This window comes from Rhinopithecus bieti, unplaced genomic scaffold (genome assembly GCF_001698545.2).
Source record: "Rhinopithecus bieti isolate Rb0 unplaced genomic scaffold, ASM169854v2 scaffold_48347, whole genome shotgun sequence".
Taxonomy (NCBI): Eukaryota; Metazoa; Chordata; class Mammalia; order Primates; family Cercopithecidae; genus Rhinopithecus; species Rhinopithecus bieti.
Genome location: NW_016819039.1, coordinates 68,999 through 82,231, shown reverse-complemented (window position 1 = coordinate 82,231; position 13,233 = coordinate 68,999). Strand labels below are relative to the sequence as shown.

General features: G+C 37.6%; 1 pseudogene; it reads left to right on the top strand.

Annotated features, from left to right (window-relative positions):
* Positions 1-5,217: 5,217 nt before the first annotated feature.
* On the top strand, positions 5,218-5,820 carry LOC108519224 (high mobility group protein B1 pseudogene; annotated as a pseudogene).
* Positions 5,821-13,233: the final 7,413 nt, after the last annotated feature.

Sequence of the window (13,233 nt, the reverse complement as noted above, 5' to 3'; positions counted from 1 at the left end):
CTCAATAAATTTAGCTATTATTGTTGCTGTTATTGACATCAGTACCCTCTGGCAAGTGCACAACATGACCCCAAGCTTAAATCAAGTGCTGAACAAATAGTGCTGTTGTTATAAATAAACATTTGTTTGTCCAGTCTGTGCAAGAAAGGGCCGAGAAACCTTCATGACCTTGGGCTAAGCAAATACCTTACATGTATCAAAAGCCCATATAACAAAAATAGACACCTTGGACTTGATCACAATGAGAAATTTTTGTGCCTCAAACGATACCATGAAGAAAATGAAAAGATAATCCACAGAATGGAGGAAAATATTGGCAAATCATATCGCTGATGAAAGGCTTGTATCCAGAAAATATAAAGAACTCTTGAAACTGAAAATTTAAAAAAAAATTTTAAATAAGCAAATAACCTAAATAAATAGTTCTCCCAATAAGATATAGGAATGGCTAATAAGCACCTGAAAAGATGATTAACACCATTAGTCTTTAGGGAAATTGAAGTGAAAGCCAAAATGAGATACTACTTCACACTCACTAAAAAGAAAGAATAGAAAAGACAGATAATAAAATGTATTGGCTAGGATGTGGAAAAATTGGAACCCTCATACACTGGTAGTGGGAATGGTGCATTTGGAAAACAGTCTGGCAGTTCCTCAGGTGATTAAACAGGGTTACCATATGATCAAGCAATTCCACACTGAGGTATATACCTAAGAGAAATGAAAACAAATGTGCACAGAAAAATTTGTACACACATGTACATTGCAGCATTATTAATAGTCAAAAATTGTAAACAACCCAATGTCCATCAATAGATGAATGGATAAACAATATGTGATATATCCATAAAATGGAATATTATGCAGACATAGAAAATCAAGTACTGATGCATGCTACAACATAGATGAACTGTAAAATATTATGCTAATTGAAGGAGGCCAGACACAAAATGCCACATATTGTATGAGTCAATTTTTATGAAATGTCCAGAATAGGCAAATCCATAGAGACAGAAAGGAGGTTAATCGTTGCCTGGGACTGGAGGTAGGGTGATACAGGGAATGATACTAATGGGTACCTGGTTTCTTTTGGGGGTGGTAAAAATGTTCTAAAATGGATTGTGATGATGATTGCACAACTCTGAATATACTGAAAACTGTTGAATTTTAAACTTAAGTGCGTGAATTTTGTGGTGTGTGAGTTATATCTCAACAAAGCTATTTTTTTTAAAAAGAATATGTTGGGCCTTGCGATTAATACAAAGATGAATAAAATGCATTCCTTCTGTTATGGCTCTCACTATTTATTAGGATAGTTAAGAAATGCACAAAATTAGCATTCCTGGCTCCAGTTTATGTCCCCACCCTTGCTTTTTTAAAATTCCATTTTAAATATATGATGTGTGTTTATATTTGATTTACCCTTCAAATCACTTCCAATTTCTGGGACGAGATGAACTAAAGAAAAAACTTCAAATAATAGTAATACAAGGTAGAAAGTGTTCAGTGCCATAAGAGATTTGGATGGGGACATGTAGCCAAACCATATCACCCTCATATGTGCAAGATGGATGAATCTCAAAAACACTACGCTAAGAAGCATTACACAAAAGAGTACATTTTGTATGATTTCACGTATATACGTTTCTAAATCACCCTCATATGGTTTAGCTCTGTGTCCCCACTGAAATCTCACCTTGAATTGTAGTTCCCATAATCCCCACGTGTCATGGGAGGGACCCGGTAGGAGATAATTGAATCATGGGGGCAGTCCCCACTCCGCGCTGTTTTCGTGATAGTGAGTGAGTTCGCACGAGATCTGATGGTTTTATAAGGGGCTTTCCACCCTTTTGCTCTGCACTTCTCCTTGCTACTGCCATGTGAAAAAGGACGTGTTTGCTTCCCCTTCCGCCATGATTTTAAGTTCCTGGGGCCTCCCCAGCCATGCTGGACCCTGAGTCCATTAAACCTCTTTCCTTTATAAATTATCCAGTCTTAGATATGTCTTTATTAGCAGCGTGAGAACGGACTAATACAGGGGAGAAGTAAAGATCATTTATGGAAAGGGAAAAATAGGAGTGCCCTATCTCTCAGTGAATCTTTGTTTCCCTGATCTACTAATTAACCACAGGAGAAACAAGTCAGAAGACACATAAATGGATCCCAGAGGGACTTCGGTAGAACCAGTGAGTAGCTGTATGTCCAAATCTGATGAACTCTGAGAGCCTGGGTTATGTCGAGGACTGAATTCTTAGGTAGTTTGGGCTCTACTGGGCTGTATCATGCACTGGCAGCTAACCCAGTGGTAGGATGAGGAAAGTAATGCAAGCCTCTTAAGCTGGAGTGTGCCTGCAACCTGCACCTAACCAGCACTGAGCAAGTGGAAACATGAGATTTGTTTGCCATTAAGCAAGCCTACAGAGGAAAAGTCAGACACGGGTACGTGAGTCTTCAGCATGGCAGCTTCAGGCGAAGCTCAGCTGTTGGCACAGCAGGCACTGGGCTATCTGCTCAGAAACTGTCAGGAACATTATAATTAAACATCCCCGCCTTTCCCTGACCAGGGCTGACAGCTGTGAGAACAGAGCTGCTAGGAGAGGCACACATATTCTTGAATCAATTCTGATACAGGAAGGGGGTGGGAATCATCCCACCTCCACAATTTCCAGAATAAAGGGCACTTCTATTCCTAGGAAACCCATGAGTCAGAGATTCCAAAGGCATCTTGAATGATAGAAGTTCTTTTCTACACTTTGGAAAAATTGTGGCAGTTTTTTATAAATTTATGTACACAGCTATCTTGTGATCCATCAATTTACCTCCTAGGTATTTAGCCAAGATAAATGATAACATATGCCCAGAAAAAGACTTGAATATGATTGTTCATATCAGCTTTATTCATAATAGCCCAAAGTGGAGACAGCTCAGGTATTCATCAACAGAATAATGGGTAAACCAACTATGATTTACTTATACAATGGAATACCACTCAGCAATAAAAAGGGATGCATTATTAATACATGCAAGATGGATGAATCTCAAAAATATTATGCTAAGAAGCCTTACACAAAAGAGTACATTTTGTATGATTTCATGTATGTACATTTCTAAATCAGGAAAAATCTACGACGGAAAATTTAGAACATGAATTACATTTGAGAGGGTTGGGGCAGAAAATAGCTGGAAAGGGGGAATAGGAGGGGACGTTATAGGGTGATGATCATGTTGTATCACTTCATAGGGGTTTGGTTTACATGGGTATATGCATTTCTCAAAACTCAGTGAATGCACATCAAAAGAAAACAGAATGGGAAAGAAAATGAAGAATACACGTCATATTGGGGGCAGGGGGGATGTTGGACATTATCAGATTTGAATTTTTAAAAGTCAGTCTGAAATAACCAATTAAAAGTGGGTAAAATCTTAAACAGACATTTTACTAAAGCAGATACATGGATGGAAAATAAGCACATGAAAATATTTTCAGCATTATTCTCAATTAGCAAAATGCAAATAAAGTCACAATGAGCTATCACTGAATGCTATCAGAATGGCTAAAGTTAAAAATAATGACAATTCCAAGTGCTGATGAAGACTGAAAGCAACAGGACCTCTCATATATTACTGGTGGGAATATAGAACTGTACAGCCACCCTGGGAAACAATTTGGTCTTTTTTTAAATTAAATGCACACTTGCCATATGAATGAGTAATCCTACTTGTTAAATAGAATTTAAGGGAGGCCATTGTTTTGGACTGAGCTCCTGCACTAGGCCCAACAGACCAGATCAAAGCAGAATTGAGTCACTTGTACTAAGTGCCATGTAACCAAACTGAACTTAACTCTGGACAGTTTTGAAAAGAACAAGAGATTCACAGCAACCAATCCCAAGGGGCCCAGTCAACCTGAGCAGGTATGATAAGGAAGCCTTCTCTGCTTTAACCCTATAAGGAATGTTACCTGAAGTAACCTGATGTTAACCAATCTGCTCTTCACACTATGATATCAGTTTTCTTGTTTCTGCTTAAACTAACTTATAAAAACCAACTGTTCTGCCGTGCCCAGTGGAGTGCCTTTCTATCTTGTAGATTAGATGTTGCCTTGGCCGGGTGCAGTCGTTCACGCCTGTAATCCTAGCACTTTGGGAGGCCAAGGCGGGCAGATCACTTGAGGTCAGGAGTTCGAGATCAGTCTGGCCAACATGGCGAAACCCCAGCTCCACTAAAAATTCAAAAACTAACCAGGTGTGGCAGCATGTTCCTATAATCCCAGCTACTCCGGAGGCTAAGGCATGAGAATCACTTGAACCTGGGCTGCAGTAAGCCGACATCACACCACTGCACTCTAGCCTGGGCGACAGAGCAAGACCCTGTCTTAAAAAAAAAAAAAATAGAAGAAGTTCCCTAATTCATGAATTGCTAACAAAATCCAATTAGATCTCTATGCTAATTTGTTGAAATTTTCTTTTTAAACACATTCCTGAGTATTTACTCCAGAGAAATGAAAACTTCTGTTCACACAAAAACCTAGATAAGCAGCAAGAATGACTTGTCTCTGCTGTATGGTATCTGAGACCTTGGCTGGAATGTCTTGAATAGCTGGGGATGACTCAAATCTGGTGGGCTGGAAGCCTCTGGTAGCATCTTCACTCACATATCTGGCATATGAACTGGGATAACTCAAAGACTGCTTCGTGAAGACTGTTGACCATAGTACCTACAAATGACCTCTCCATGGGAATGTTCAGAAGTGAGCATTCCAAGAGAACCAGGTGGAAGCTGTATTGCCTTTTGTGCCTCAGTATCTGACCTAGCCTCAGAATCCATGCAGTGTCACTTCTACCACATTCTATTGATTAATACAAATCACTAAGGCCAGCCCAAATTCAAGGGGAAAAGAATTAGACTGCACCTCTTGATAGGGGAGTGGCAAGGTCACACTGCAAAAGAGCATTTGGGATATGGGATAAGAGATATGGTCACCTCTATCCTTGGAAAATATAATCTTCCATAGTGAACAAATAAATTAATCTATGTAGAAATCTAGACAGCCACTGATTTTAAAAAAAAAAACACCACAACAATATTAAATAATTTGGGATGTTAAAAATAAGATGGGATTGCAGTACATTTGGCTTCAGAGACAGTGCTCAGGCAAGTGAGAGCTGGATGGGCACTGGGCGACTCTGTGCCTTGCTGATGAAATAATAACTAAACATGGCCAAAGGAGAGCCTAAGAAGCTGAAAGGCAAAATGTCATCATATGCATTCTTTGTGCAAACTTGCCGGGAAGGAGCACAAAAAGTAGTACCGAGAAGATTCAGTCAGTTTCTCAGAGTTTTCTAAGAAGTGCTCAGAGAGGTGCAAACCTGTCTGCAAAAAAGAAAGGAAAATGTGAAGACATGGTAAAGTCGGGTGAGGCCCGTTAAAAAAGAGAAATGAAACCTAAATCCCTCCTGAAGGGGAAACAAAAAAGTTCAAGGATCCCAATGCACTCAAGAGGCCTTCTCGAGCCTTTGTCTTGTTCGGTTCTGAGTACCACCCAAAAATCAAAAATAACATTGCAGCCTATCCATTAGTGACGTTGCAAAGAAACTGGGAGAGATATGGAATAACACTGCTGCAGATGATAAGCAGCCATATGAAAGGAAGGCTGCAAAGCTGAAGGAAAAATATGACAAGGATTTCGCTGCACATGGAGCTAAAGGAAAGCCTGATGCAGCAAAAAGGAAAGCCGTCGGGGCTGAGAAAAGCAAGAAAAAGAATGAAGAGGAGGAAGATGAAGAGGATGATGTTGAGGAGGAAGATGATGATGAATAAGCTGGTTCTAGTGCAGTTTTTTCTTTCTTGTCTGCAAAGCATTTAACCTCCCTGTACACAATTCACTCCTTTTAAATAAAAAAAAATTGAAATATAAGGTTGTGTAAGATTTAACAACTATACAGTGTCTTTTTTTGTATAGTTAGCATGCTACCAAATGTGTAGTTAGCTAGCCCTGTCCTGGTGGTATGTTCAATAGCCACTAATCTTGCCTGTTACAGCACAGCGGTTGCAAATTGGCATGGAAATTTAAAGCAGGTTTATGTTGGTGCACAGCACAAATTATGAATGGGATGACAGTGTTTTCATCTTCAGTTCTCTCTGATGCAGCTTATACAAAATAATTATTGTTTTGTTTACTAAATACTAATTTTTAATTGCAAAAAAGTTGCAGCTGTTTTGTTTGACATTCTAAATGCTTCTAAGTAAATATAATTTTAAAAATTAATATTGTTGTCCTTCCTTTTCATAGGCCTGAAATTTTTCTTCCTTGGGGGGGAAGCTAGCCTTTTGCTTTTGCCCATTTTGTATCACATGAATTATTACAGTGTTTATCTTTTCATATAGTTAGCTGATAAAAAGGTTTTATCTAGACACCCTGCTTCTCATCATGGGAGTAATAAAAGTTAAATTGAGACCGTTTTCATCCGTAACTGAATCCCCAAATCTTGATCAGTTGATAACAAACTTCATATAACCCACTTATATTTACAAACTGAAGAGTAACAAAGCTACTCATAGCAAGGGGTTATGAGAATCAAACATTTTGAAAGTCTATTTTTGAAGGACTAATAGAAAAGTATGTTTTAATTTTTGCATGAGGACTCTATATTCTTTCACTCCCATTACCGTGTAATGGTAGTTATATTTTGCAGTTCCTACATTGAAGAAGAACGGAGAATGTATCCCCAAAAGCATGAGCTTAAAATACAAGACCACCATACTGAATACTTTTTTGTTGATGCTACTTCCAGTGAAGACTGAGAGTGCTGGCTGTAAAGGTCTTTTCCCATTTCTCTAAATATGGATTGCTCAGGAAACTTGAGACTCTCCATTAAAAGTATTTCTAATTAATTGGGCCAGCTTTTAAAATGACAATGTCAGATTTAAAATAGGGTATATTTTCCTATAGTGCGGTTTACCTCTTTATAAATCAAATAGATGTGAGGAAAGAAGACATTTAAGCTTTGCATCTCAGTATGAAGTATTCAATTTATTTGAATTTGATTTTCTTTAAAGTTATTAATTAGAGTCAGCTTCTTCTCCGCTTAGCAGTTTAGGGAAATTTGACAATTTTGTGGGTTTTGAGATTATTGTTATCTTAAAGTGCCAGTATTTTAAACTGACATTCTTGCAGTTTTACACGCTTTTGTGGTGAATTGCTGTTTTGTTAAAGAATTATGACTTACATTTTTCCATTTGTATTTTTTATGTAGTTTTAGGAATAATACTGAAAATGTAAGTAATGGATGATACTAATATAGTAATCATCGCAGAGTTTGCTTTTTTAAAGTTGGAAATAAAATACTAAATAACAATACATAAAAACTCTGGGCATCAATGTCTATAGAGGTTCTATTAATAATTGCCAAAATTGGAAAATTGGAAAATATTGGAAAAAATTTAACTAAAATCCTCTCCTTCAAACAAGAAATAAGTAACAAGAAAAAATGCCAAAAATTGGAAACAACACAAATATCCTTCAATAAGTGATAAACTGTGGTACATCCATACAATGGAATATTGTAGAATCTAGGTGATGGGTAGACAAATGTTCACTGTAAAATTCTTTCAAATTTTCTGTATCTTTTGAAATTTCATAATAAAATATTGGAAAAAATTTAACTGAAATCCTCTCCTTCAAGCAAAAAATAAGTAACAACAAAAATCCTTCATGAATCCAAGCCAGCAGCTCTCATTTGAAACTGAAGCACACCACATGCTTTCCACATTTGGTAAGAAGAGCAAGGGGAAATAAGAAAATTAATCAAGGGAGAATCTTGCTGTCTTTCAGATAATTTGCAGAGCTTTGCTTTATTGTTTACGAGAAGAGAAAGTCACTCATTTCTCAGAAAACAAGAATCAGCATTTCTAGACTAGAAAAAAGAGCCAGGTGCCTATTCCTTGATTTCTTTGTAAAGCTGTGTGGGCAAGTGCAAAAAAAAGAAAAGAAAAGAAAAGGAAAGAAGGAAGGAAGGAAGGAAGAAAAGAAATAAAAAAAACAAGTACAACCATATTCCAGGAGCCCTTTTTTTTTTATTTCCCAGGCTGTGTATTGTATATTTTATCATAGGTGTAGCAAAGGTCCTTTTGCCCTACTCCTCCTTCCCCAGTCCTCCAAATCCTATCCCTGTCTCTTCCTTGTATTAAAACCTGAAATCTATTCATAGATTCTAGCCTTGAGATATGGCTTTGATCCCTGCTAGGTAGGTAGGTAAACTCTTTAGCGTAAATGCAAGATCTAAATGCGAATAGGGTGGAGTTGAGTGGGGTGAAAGCCTTGTGGGGAGACTGCTTAAGTTATTTGGGTGTCTTGTGAGGAGGGGTAGAAGACAAGGCATACTTCAAGTATTCCCACATTTATCTGCACAAATAACACATACAAGCTGTTGCATGTATTAGTAATTTTTGGATCTAAAGTGAGTCTCTTGTACACAGCATATGTAGACAGGATCATGTTTTTTATCCATTCCATCAATTTTATCTTTTAGTTGTAGAGTTAAACCCTTAACATTTACAGTAACCACTGACAAGGAAAGGCTTACTTCTGTAATTTTGCTTTGTCTTTTACATTTCTTATAACTTTTTTTCTTCAGTGCTTCCATTACTGCCTTTTTTGTGTGTGATTCACTGTTTTTTTCCCCCTAGTGTTATGATTCCCTTCTTGTTCCTTTTTCTCTATGTTTTAAGTTGTTTTGTTGTAGTCACTCTGGGGATTGCAATTAACCCCTTAACTATAGCAATCGGGTTTGAATTAACAAAACTTAAGTTTCAATAGTATTAAAAAAGCTGCTGTCTTTGGAATGCTGGTGAAGGAAGATCACTTGAGCCTAGGAATTTGAAACCAGCTTGGGCAACATAGGGAGATCCCGTTCTACAAAAAATAAAAAGCTGGGCATGGTGGCTCATGCCTATAAACCCAGTTACTTGGGAGGCTGAGGCAGAAGGGTCACTTGAGCCCAGGAGTTCCAGGCTACAGTGAGCTTTGATCATACCATTGTACTCCAGCCTGGGCGACAGAGTGAGACTTTATCTAAACACACACACACACACACACACACACACACACACACACACGCGCGCACACACAAACTGCTGCTTTATATAGCTCCATGCCCCCTTTATGTTGTTATTGTCACAAATTGCATCTTTACACATTTGTGTGCCCATTAAGATAGATTTATAATTATCATTTTATTTACTTGCTTTTTAAATCATATAGGGAAAAAATAGGAGTTACAAACCAAAAATGTTCAATACTACTGGCTTTTATGTTTACCCATATGATCACAACATGAGTAAATCCCACTGATGATGATGTATAATTATTTCTCTACATTGCTGAATTTTATTTGTTGACTTTTTGTTTGTTTGTTCATTCGTTTTTTGAGACAGGGTCTCACTCTGTTGCCCAGGCTGGAGTGCAGTGGCATGATCACAGCTCACTGCAGCCTCAACCTCCTGGGATCAAGTGATCCTCCCACCTCAACCTATGGAGGAGCTGGACTACAGGCACATGCCACCATGCCTGGATAGTTTTCATACTTTTTTCTTTAAAGAGAGAATTTCACCATGTTGGTCAGGCTGTCTCCTGAGTTCAAGGGATCCACCTGCCTCAGCCTCCCAATGTGTTAGAATTACAGGCATGAACCATCATGCCCAGCCTTATTTGTAAATATTTTAAAGGACTTTTACATCTATATTCATGAAAGATAATGGTCTGTAGTTTTCTTCCTTTTCCTCTTTCTTTCTGTTTCTTTTCTCTTTTTTAAAAACAATCTTTGTTTTATTTTGTTACCAGGGTAGTTTTACTTTTACAAAATGAATTGGAAAATACTCCTTTTATTTTCTGGAAGAGATTGTGTGGAAATGTGTTAATTCTTCTTTAAAATTTGGTATAATTGTCCTGTAAAACCTTCTGGGTTTAGAAGTTTTTTTGGAGTTATAAAAATAATAATTCAATATTATTACTAGTTATGGGATTATTCAAATGATATATTTTGTATTAGGCAAACTGTGGTACTTTATGTTTTCCAAGAAAGTGGTCCATTTAGTCTGAGTAGCCAAATTTATGTGTTAGAGTTTTTCATACTATTCCCTTATTATCCTTTTGATTTCTGCAGGGTCTATAGTGATATCTTCTGTTTCATTCTTGATATTAGTAATCTGTATGCTTTCTCTTTTTTGTCAGTCTTGGTACACATTTGTCCATCTTATTTATCTTTTTAAAGGACCAGCTCTTGGTTTCATTTTTTTTTTTCCTTTTTTTTTTTCCAATTTCATTGTTTTCTCCTCTTCATTATTTCTTTCTTTTTGCTTAATCTAGGCTTATTTGGTTCTTATTTTAGGTACTTGACATAGGAGTTTAGATTATTAATTTGAGACCCTTCCTCTCTTTTAATCTATATGTGATGCTTTCCTTTAATTAACAATTTTGTAAGTCTGGAGTAGACACCTTACACCAGACAAAGGCACCAGCTGACTTAAATGAAAAGCTAGGATTGAGAGGATAGTAGATGTTGGTGACATAAAGGAATCAAGGGTGCTACAGCAGGATAGCATGAGTTTTAGAGGCTTTGACAATATAGTTGGGAACTCCAAGTTGATACATGAAATAATGAGTGCCTATTACAAGAATACCACCAAGTGTTAACTTGAGTTGGTATAAGTGCTAGTGGTGGCAGGAAGAAGGAAAAATTGAGTGAACAATCACAGGAGGGTGGAAATGAGCATGAAATAATTTCTGGTGACAGAGGCCTGCCTGCCTGACAGAAGATCTTTATATAGGAGCAGGAAGAAATGGGGTTGGTGAATTAGGGTGGGGCCAGATATAAATGAACTAAAAAATCAGAAAGATTTGTACTTGATGTGATAGACTGATGGGTTGGCATTCATTGAAAGTACCATATGAAAGAAAAGGCAAGCTGCAGCCATGTTAGGTTTCTGTCCTCACTCCTCTAACAAACTGGTTGGCAGCTGCAACTCCCCAGGCATGGTCTGTGGAATATGGCAAGGCAGAGAGCCATCTCCATAGGAGGGAACATACCTTAAAAAGTGGTGGGGATAGGAGTAAAGAAAAACAAAACAAACAAAAAAAAAAAAACTGGGCCAGACGCGGTGGCTCACGCCTGTAATCCCAACACTTTGGGAGGCCGAGGCAGGTAGATCACCTGAGGTCAGAAGTTCGACACCAGCCTGGCCAACATGGTGAAACCCCATCTCTACTAAAAATACAAAAAATAGCCGGGCGTAGTGGCGCATGCCTGTAGTCCCAGCTGCTCGGGAGGCTGAGGCAAGAAAATCGCTCAAATCTGGGAGGCTGAGGTTGCAATGAGCCAAGATTGCACCACTGTACTCTAGCCTGGGTGATAACAGTGAAACTCTGTCTCAAAAAAAAAAAAAAGAAAGAAAGAAAGAAAGAAAGAAAGAAAGAAAAGAAAAGAAAAGAAAAAACCTAATTTATGAAAACCTAAGAACTCCAGAATTAGGAGATCAGATATAAAAAGATAATCTTTCTAGAGGAAAAGAGTAGTGCTGCAAACATATAAGAAATAATAAGATGAGGTCTTTTGGGGAGCTATCAATGACTGATTTTATATCTTGTGTCTCCACAAATGCTTAGTACACAGCCTCATGCACTGATGATGTTCACCATATTTAAGCAGAAAGGAAATGATTTGTTTTGATTTAGCTTGCTGGTTCACATGATCCTGAACCTCATAGAATATGATTAAGTGAATAAAATAATACCTTCATGAAATTGTTTATTGAGCATCCACTACATGCCGAGTACTGTTACTAGACTAATAAAAAAGCAAAATAAAACAAAACTCTTGTCAGTGAGGATGCAAGACCTTGACCAAAATAGTTCTCAGATGTTTAATACTATGCACTTCTAGGGTAAGCTATATACCTTCATCTTCCCAGAAAGATTAATAGTGTCTATAATTTCAACTTTCAAGAGCAGATGCAATGAAGAGAGGCAGTATTGCATAATATAAGAGCATTTACTTCCAAGTTTAGCTGCCTGTGTTTAAGTCCTTGCTGTGTCTTTTACTTTAAGTTTGATTGTGGGCAAGTTACTTACCTCCTCTATGCTCTATATTACTCAATTATCAAATATAATAATGATACTACCGACCTAGGTTGCTGTATTTAACAAATTAATATAGGTAAAATATTTCATTAGCTCCTGGCACATTTTAAGCTTTTGGTTAATGTTAACTGTCATTATTATAATTACCCAGCCTCTCTTAAAAATCTACTTTTATTGATACTGGTTATTTTTACCAGTTAGTTGCATGTAGCCCTTAAACAAAAGTCTTATTGACTATAAATATACTGTTCTTATAGCTTTATGATAAATACTATTGTCCCTCTTGCTCAGCTGAGATAAATACAGAGAGATTGCCACAGGCTTTGTGGTCAGATTGCCTTGGTTCTGAACTAAGTTCTACTTTATACTAACAGTGTGAGCCAGAACAAGTTATTTCAGCTCGCCATGTCTTGGTTTCTTCACCTGTAATCAGGAATAATTTTATGTACCCTCATAGAGTTGCTGTGAGGCTTAAATGGGATAATGGCTATAAAGTATTTGGCACAGTGCTTGGCACAGAATAAGTAATAAATATTAGCTAAGTGGCACACATAGTAACTCTGGAAAGGGAGAGAAATGCAGGACTGAAATTCTCTCCTCCTGCTCAGAGTAGGAGCTTTGGTGTGGATCAAAAATAAAGCTTAGTTCTGGAGTCCATAGAGTCACACAATTAGACCACCCTGCTAGGGTGGAGTATAGGAAATATAAATAGAACTGGTCTAAGGCAAACAAACCCTTGCTTTCTTTTGGCTCTCTTGGATCCCTTCTTTTCTGCATAGTTTGCTCTTTTGATTCTTTCTGATCCCAGTGGGTTGGTGCAGGAAGACACCATTCCACAGCTCTTGAAAATTTGAGCAGGATCAGGGTGCGGCTCAGGGGAAAGGAGACTGAGAGTGGGTGGTTTAGCTCATCTAGATCTTATAAAACAAGAAGGAGAAAGAGGGGAAAAGCGGTTTAAAAGAGAGATTGAGAGACAGAGAGAGTGTGTGGACACTTTTTTTCTGTGTTCTCACTTATTTTCTCCTTTTTGGCCAAAATTTTAAGATCCAGTGAACTAAGATATGATGTGAGCTGAGCTTGCTTTCTTGTGTGAACCC